Source organism: Lactuca serriola, chromosome 7, assembly GCF_051521515.1.
Source record: "Lactuca serriola cultivar US96UC23 chromosome 7, Lser_US96UC23_V15, whole genome shotgun sequence".
Taxonomy (NCBI): Eukaryota; Viridiplantae; Streptophyta; class Magnoliopsida; order Asterales; family Asteraceae; genus Lactuca; species Lactuca serriola.
The window spans coordinates 125998884-126007056 of NC_136414.1; the positions used below are offsets into that span (position 1 = coordinate 125998884).

Genomic DNA, 8173 nt, shown 5'->3' on the forward strand with positions numbered 1-8173 from the left:
ATATACTGCCTCTGATCTCTTTGAGCCTCAACAGGTCTTCCCATAGTTTCTCTTTGTTAGGAATGGCCTGGGGGGCCATAGATGTTAGTTAGAATGACGGATGTGTCAATTCCAGCATAATTGTGTATATTGATTAGGAAATTTCGAGATTTAATAACTTCCAATGAGGTGAAAACAAGAGGGTCCCAGATGTTAAGAGGCCCCCCCCCTAATCTGCCAGCCATATGAACTTTGTCTGCCTTGAATTGATTTGTGCCCAAAAACTTTCCATATTAATGTTATCCGAATGTGCCAATTAAGTCTCCTCAATACTAATGAAGATACTTTATGTGTTCTTACAAGTCTAAGAACCAACAACACCTTGTGATCTTCTCCAATCCCAAAAATGTTTAGGGTTAGAAAATTCATTGGATAAAATTGTTCTCTCTGCTTTCACCCTTGGTTTCTACAAGAATGGGATCATCAAATGAAATTTCAAACCCAATTTTCTTCCCAATTTTGACTTTCTTCTCGCTTTCATTAAGATCACCACTATCTGATTCTTCCATTTCTAATATTTGATTTGAAGGGGCAGGTACATGGTTTAATTCTATTGCGTATGGGTGTGGATTCACTGTAATGGGATGGGTAATGTTTAATGAGTTTGGGGGGAAAAATTGCTTGAAATGGTACTAGTAGCTCTAGGCGTTGTTAGCAATGGAGATTGGGTTCTTCTTCTTTTACGCAAAGCCTTTTCTTTGAGTGTATTAGGTCTGGATATATTTAACTTGTGAACCTGAATTGTACTGGGCCATTGGATGTGAATGGGCCTAACCAACCAGGTAGGATCTTTTCTAATGTTACTTTTATGGGCTCAAGACATGACCCACATTGTGTTCGTCACCCAAGTAGGTCCCAGTAGTGTAAGTTTCATGTATTGCCTCCGACATTACCAGTTCAGCTGCATTAATTACTGGAGTCAACTCCTTATATTATATCATGATTCCAAGATTTTTACCGCCGTTTGAAATTCCATCATCGGGTTTTGACACCACTTCCGTTGGAGTTTCAACCTCTTCGCCCATGATTTCCCCTTCTTCCACTTCTGTAACACCCATAAAATTTGAGCCAAATTAAAATATTTTATCTCATTCAAAAAACATTAAGTTCATACAACTTGTTTTCAAGATAGTTTAAACATCAGAGTATTCCCTAGAACCATATCACATAAATCATAAAACATGAGGAGTGGCACGATCACGCCTTCACCTTGCCACGATCTCCAGAAGTACCTGAAACAATACACTGAACTGTAAGCCCGAAAGCGTAGTTAGTTACCCCCAAAATACCAACCACACATAAACATACTCATAACATATCACAAATAGAACAGCCATGCACATCGGGTCTACTGTGTGACTGGTCCGCCTGCACCGGGCCTTCAGTCCACCTGGTCCACCCTCCGAGACTAGCCATGTACATCGAGTCTACAGTGTGATTGGTCCGCCCGCACCGGGCCTTCAATCCACCTGGTCCACTCTCTGAGTCTACAGTACGACTGGTCCGCCCACATCGAGCCTTCAGTTGGCCTGGTCCACTCTCCGAGCCTCGGCACGTCTGGTCCGACCACTTGGGGCCTTCAGCCTATCCGGACCGCTCGTTGGGCCTTCGGAATATCCGGTCTGCCCTGGGTATGTTGGCCTACAACACAAAGCAGGACCCGCCTCAACCCAACCCCCGTCAAACAACCATGTGCATATAAAACAATTAATCACATAACAAATCCTTAACTAGACAAACAGTCTAACAGATCACATAGCATATCAACATCCTAACCAGGATTTCGACCTAACCGGTCACTAGCATAACATTACCCTATATACCGGGTACCAACTTTAACTAGGTCACTAACATAGCATTACCCTAAATACTGAGATGCAGATCTATCAAAGCAATAACATAACGAACAATACCCGGATTTCCATCCGATAAAGGGCCAGCCTTGGTGCCGTAGACCCTGTCGATACAGTGAGGATAACTCACCTGCAATTGCCGGCTGAAGAGATAAGACCAAGCTGCTCCGTCCACCGACACGAACTCCACCACAGAACACTACCAAAGAACCAATTCCATAGATAAAAGAATTACCAAAATACCCTTGGAAGTCAAACTGGTCAAATCTTGGTCAAAGTCAAAGTCCTCAGTCAAAGTCAACCTTCCTGGTTGATTCTACTCACCGAGTCAACCCGTTGACTCGCCGAGTTCCCATTCCCAGAAAACTCTCATAACACAACTTAACTCGCCGAGTCGCCCCAAGACTTTCGAGTCCAACGATCTCTGAATCCCATCCTGTCTGACTCACTGAGTCGCTGACCGACTCACTTAATCCAAGGCTTTAACCCAAAGAGGTTGGGGTCTGCGACCAGACTCGCCGAGTCCAAGAACAGACTCGCCGAGTCCAAGGCAATCTTCAACAGACTCGCCGAGTTGTTCTTCCAACTCGCCAAGTCCATGCACATGTTCATACAACTCGTCGAGTACACCCATGTGACTCGCCGAGTCTCTTCAGTTCTCAATCCATTCAGAGGCTTTTCGAGCCATGTAGGGGCTCCAACCCATAGATCCACCCTTCTACAATCTAACCCTCACATAAAGTTGCAAACTTTACGTGAAACCATGGAGATATAGGCCCAAAACACACTAGGGCTTGGGTTTTAGACAAAGGGGCTTCACCAACAACTTAATGACTGAAACTTTATGACATTATGGACCAACACAAGCCTAGATCTGAAGTAGCAACCTCAGATCTAAGCCTCTAACTCGAAATAGATCTTGATCATACCAAAAATGCCCCAAATCTCACATGATAATAGATCTAGATGCAAAAGAACCCAAGCAACATATTATTACCTCCAATATAAGCTCCAACTGAAGTAGATCCTGGATCTACACCCCTCCTTTGCAGCAAACCTCTTGATCTTCAAGCCCCTTTCCACCAAAATCACTTATCAAGGCTCCAAATTGCTTCCAAGGGCTCTCACTCACGATTTAGGGTTTCTGGATCTAAAAAGGGTTAAAAAAAGGCTGAGGGTGGGTTATAATGTGATTTATATAGGGCACAACCCCTGGGATTAGGGTTTTCTCTCTTCAGCACCAACTCGTTGAGTCCAAGCCGTCGACTCGGCTAGTTGGCCACTTAAACCGCGACAGAATCCCGCTCCGACTCGGCGAGTAAGCGGACCTACTCGTCGAATCCCTTTCCTAAATTTACACTTTTGGCCCTTCATTGAACATTAGAAATTTGGGGTGTTACAACTTCATTAGCTTCTAATGGTGATATTCCTTGATCATTGTTTACGACTGAATTTTCCTTTCCTTGCACCACATCCGATCTTGTTTTAACATCATAGACATAAGGTTGCTCTCGACATAAAAAGAAAAGGTGTTTTCAAATTCCACAATACCGATCATCACAAATTTTCCCCCGATTTCCACCGGTATTTCCGCATTGATATTTTTTTTTCTGTGACTAATGATGATACTAAGTTTTATGAAGGAGAGATCAACATAGTGTTTGATATCATCAAATGGAAAAATAATTTTTCCAAACTTGAGAATGATTTTCTTGGAATTAGATTCACACAAGAAATTAAGTAGTAACCAACAATCTTTACCCACACGAGCCTCTCGAAGTTGACACATGATGAGTTACCTTCTGAGAGCCAGTTGAACATTTTCTTCCAAACTTCTTCATCTCTTAAGAATTCTTGAGGAGATTCAGCCTTATCGAATCTCAAGGGTATCCTTAGTCCTCCGATATATTTTACTTCAACTAGTTTATCACAGTGGATAGATAACAAAGCTGACATGTGGGTAAGATGTTGAATAGACCTTCCCTCACCCGACAAGACCCTATACTGCATCCATCAGTCCATTGGTTCGTCAACTTGCAGGTGTATAGGACGTGGCGGTAGTTTAAGGGAGGGCGGTGGTACCAATTTGTGGCCAGTGACTTTGACAAAGGATCTCCGATCTCTAAGACCGCCCCGACGTACCTGTTAGAGTTTGAAGTGATAGGGATTAATTTACTTGCCTAGAGTGGTTTGTTAGGGGGATCTTTCCTTTTATACCTGTCGATATTCACCTCCAAGGGATTGTTCCTGCACATCATCTCATTTAGGGGTCGTTTGATAAGACTTCTAACTGGATCCAAACGTGGACTGGGTCCAAAAATTTTGATTTGGCTTTTAAACTCATGGAATCCGTCCACACCTTGGACTCGGTCCATGATATTCATTTGATTTGGTCCCTTCTCAAAATTTGAAGGACCGGCACAACTCTGGAGAAAAGGAGAGATTACCCATATTGTCCTAATCCTCTATAGGAATCTTCCCTCCTATCAGCCAACTCTATAGTCTACACAACATCGTCGTCTTCCTCCCAATCTTCGACCACCCTTCCTCTTCCTCCGACTCACCAGGTTCGTACTTTCTGATTTTGTTGTTCCCGTTTTCCAATTTTGTTGTTCATGTTTTTATTCCCATTTTGCTGTTTTCGTTATCATATCAGGGATGAAAATGGAATACGAAATTAAGAATAACTTCTGCAATAACACATACAATAATCTGTTTCTTATCTTCTTCTTCTTTTTGATGTTGTCCAGAAGTAGATTAATCGTTTCATGAGCTCCAATTTCACCATTAGAGAAGAAGACAATCCAGTGCTCGATACTCCGATATCTACAAAGATTCAATTTCATACAACATAAAATCGATTATTGCGAAATCGAGTTCAAACATTGAGTTCATATTGCAGAAAATCGAGTTCACAGCAACATTGAGTTGATAATGGAAAAAACGATTTCATACAGATTTTACACCGATTAAACGAATTTGGCAATTGATAACTTATAAACCAAAACGAGTTTAAAAAAGAAAAGAAAATTACTTGGGAGTTCAAAAAAAGGAAAAGAAAAAGAAAGTTACTTGGGATTATTCTTGGTTATGAGTCTGCAGGTTCTTTAAATCTTAAGTGGGGAAGATAAAGGCGTTCCTTTTTATTTTAATCAAAGCACACACACCTTTAAGTGCTCAAAGTCTTGTAAAATGAAGCTCCTTTAAATAGTAATTAATTTAAACAGATTTGGATATATATATATATATATATATATATATATATATATATATATATATATATATATATATATATTGTTGAATTGTGTGTGTTGAATTGTTTTGTTATTTATAGAAGGGTTTTTGAGAGAATGACCTTTTTCATTTGTGTTTTACTGAGTCATTAATCCAATGAATTATTATAAAAAATATTGTTTGGGGGTAATAGTGTCATTTTACACAGTCAATCAGATTCAAAATCAAACAGCAAGTTTTGGTTTGAACTCAGTCAGAACTTCTAACTCAGTCAACTTCTAATCCAGTCAGCTCCAACTCAGTTAGCAACTATCAAACAACCCCTTAGTTTTCGTTCCAAGTCTTTCACATTAGAGACAACTCTAATGAACCCAATTTTTTTCCATTACTTCCTATCCCCCCCTCGAAATATACGTCAGATAAAATCCCGAAAGGAGATAAATTAATTTTTAAACTCCGTCTTGTTTACGTTGTTGGGTATGTTGGTGACAAAGAGGTTTGTTTCAACGCTGCCAATCTTGATCACTAGTTTGCTCGCCATATTCTTCCTTCTTTGGACTTGCAACCATCCGTCTTCTCTTAGGAGCATCTTGGATCTTTAGGGTTATAGCAGTAAGTAACCATCCCACGTCTCTTGTTACAACTCATTCATCCGTTGGAAAGCAACTTACAATGCCACAAACAACCATGTTACCACCTATCTCATAAAACAAGAAATCAAATAAATTCCACTTTGGAAATCATCTCCTTTATCAAAAACTTAAAGGAAAACTAACAAAAGTACAATAATATTATTAGTGAAGTATGGATATTCAAAAGTGAAACATGTTAAGTAGAAGCGTGTTAATTTGAGATACTACTAGAATACAAAGGGAACAATTTTTTCGTGTATACGAAAAATGTTAACAATGTGTAGCGTCATGATTATGTGGTTTTGGAAGCTCTTATATAACAAAAGTGTCTTTGTTATAATAATAAATAAATCACTAATATATGTAATCTAAGAAATCCAAAAATGGTTATAACATGTAAAAATGGTATATTTTAGTCGAAAATATTAAGAGTTAGGATGTTCAATCAAATCAGTAGTGACCAATGATGTATGTTTGTCACTACTTTGTTAAGTATATATGTGAATTACCTTAATATGATTATATTATCTAGCCCATAAAGATTTAAGAGTTGCAATAAATATGTTACCAACCAAAATAATCGGAATATGCAGGTAGTAATATGAACTTATATTTTTATATAGATGACACCGAATACAAACATAAGTAATACAACCACCGTTTTCCCAATATGTGAAAGCGACAAATTAAATGGCGAAAATTCTATTGAATGACACTAGAACATCATAAATGTTTTAGAATATGAATGAAATCTTTATATCCTTGATGGACCTTATCCATGATGTGGATATTAGTATAATACATTGTGTGTAAAGGTTATTATTTAATTGGTAGATGTAAGACGTCAGGGGTGGAGACACCATAAGGATAGGATTATAAAAAATAGGGTTTCGAGCGGGAGATGGTTTTGCAGATGATTTCATGGTGATGGTCGTTGAATTGATCGGTGGAGACACCATACGGTTGCGGTAAATAGGGGTTTACAAGTGAATGGTTTCAAAGTGCAGAGCTTGAGAGAGTTTTTTTTTTTGGGGTAAAGGGCATTCCTTTGCAAAATGGTCCCTTAAATGAGGCATTGACATTTCTTTGCAAAAATGGTCCCTTAAATAAGAAAAGATGGATATGCGCTCATATGAAAGGCATATGAATGGGCTAACAACAACAAAGTAACGAGAGTTAAGTCGATGGACCTTTTCCACATACAAACATGGTCAAAAGGACTACCGATCCAAAAAAGTTGTTGTTTGGACAAAACCTCGTAAAAAATACATACCATAAAGACTATTTTTTGCAGTTTTGTCAACTTATAATATTTGTGGATTACCACACACACACACACACACACACACACATATATATATATATATATGTCTTTTTTTAATGTTTTTTAGTCTATTATTAATCTCTGATTTGTCCTTAGATGGTAGGTTGTTGTTTCAACCACACCTAAATTTTAATCTCTATGTAGACAATTAGTAAAATTATGATATTGGTCAGTAAACTATAACATCCCAAAAATCACAACAAATTTTAACTTTTCAAAAATAACATAAAAACCATAAATGCTTACATAACTGATGAGTTGAAAAAACTCTTTGATCGTTTAGATCTTAAGCAGGTTAATCACAATAATGTAAACAGAAATATCAAACACAAGAATGAATCAAAATACGTCGAATGATTCAATAGATTCAAGCCTCAGCAGAGCTCGACAAAGAACTTCCGCTGTAGAGGACTCTAGGGTTACAAACGATAAAACGTATTTTCTGTGAATGATCGACTAAAAAACTTACGTACTAAGATGCATGCAAGCATCTATAAATACTAAACCCTAGAAAATAAATCACGGATGGACAGGACCAATCCGGATACAAAATTGGACTTATGAACGAGCCCAAGACGCAACACATATCGGACCCTACAATCTCCCCCTTTGCGTCAATTGGAGCGAGACTTTACTTCGGCTTGTTGGGTCCAACTGCAGGAACTTTCTTCGTGGTGTCGAACAGACGAGGAATAATGGCAAGAATGGTCTGTCTGAAACGAATGTACCACTGGATCATATCATCGAAATACTTCTTGTCATCTTCAGAGTTCTGCTTGCATCGATTGATGATCCCCAGAACATGTTCCAAGCACGTAGTGGTATATAGATGCTTGTCTGCCAAGGCGAACAGGCATTTTTGGCCTTCATTTCTTGTGAACATGACTGAGTTCCACTTTGGGTCGATCCTCCCCATCTGCATTTTATTCAAATCGCTTGCAGAGCCAACTGGGGAGATGGTGGGCTTTTTCTTGAAAACACTTGCGATCTCCTGATCCATCTTGGCAACCTCCATGATGTAGCAAACCAACATCCTTTTGAAGTGATCTATGATTGGCCCATATTCAGCTTCATTAGTGAGGAGGATGTTG

At 38.9% G+C, this 8173-nt stretch overlaps 1 long non-coding RNA gene across 1 annotated transcript; it reads right to left on the reverse strand.

The window, feature by feature from the left end:
* Window positions 1-1141: 1141 nt before the first annotated feature.
* Window positions 1142-5050, reverse strand: LOC145064838 (uncharacterized). Its single transcript, XR_013688110.1, has 3 exons — window positions 4965-5050; window positions 4599-4718; window positions 1142-1271 (listed from the first exon to the last, which is right to left on the reverse strand). It is a non-coding gene; the product is annotated as an uncharacterized LOC145064838 (long non-coding RNA).
* Window positions 5051-8173: the final 3123 nt, after the last annotated feature.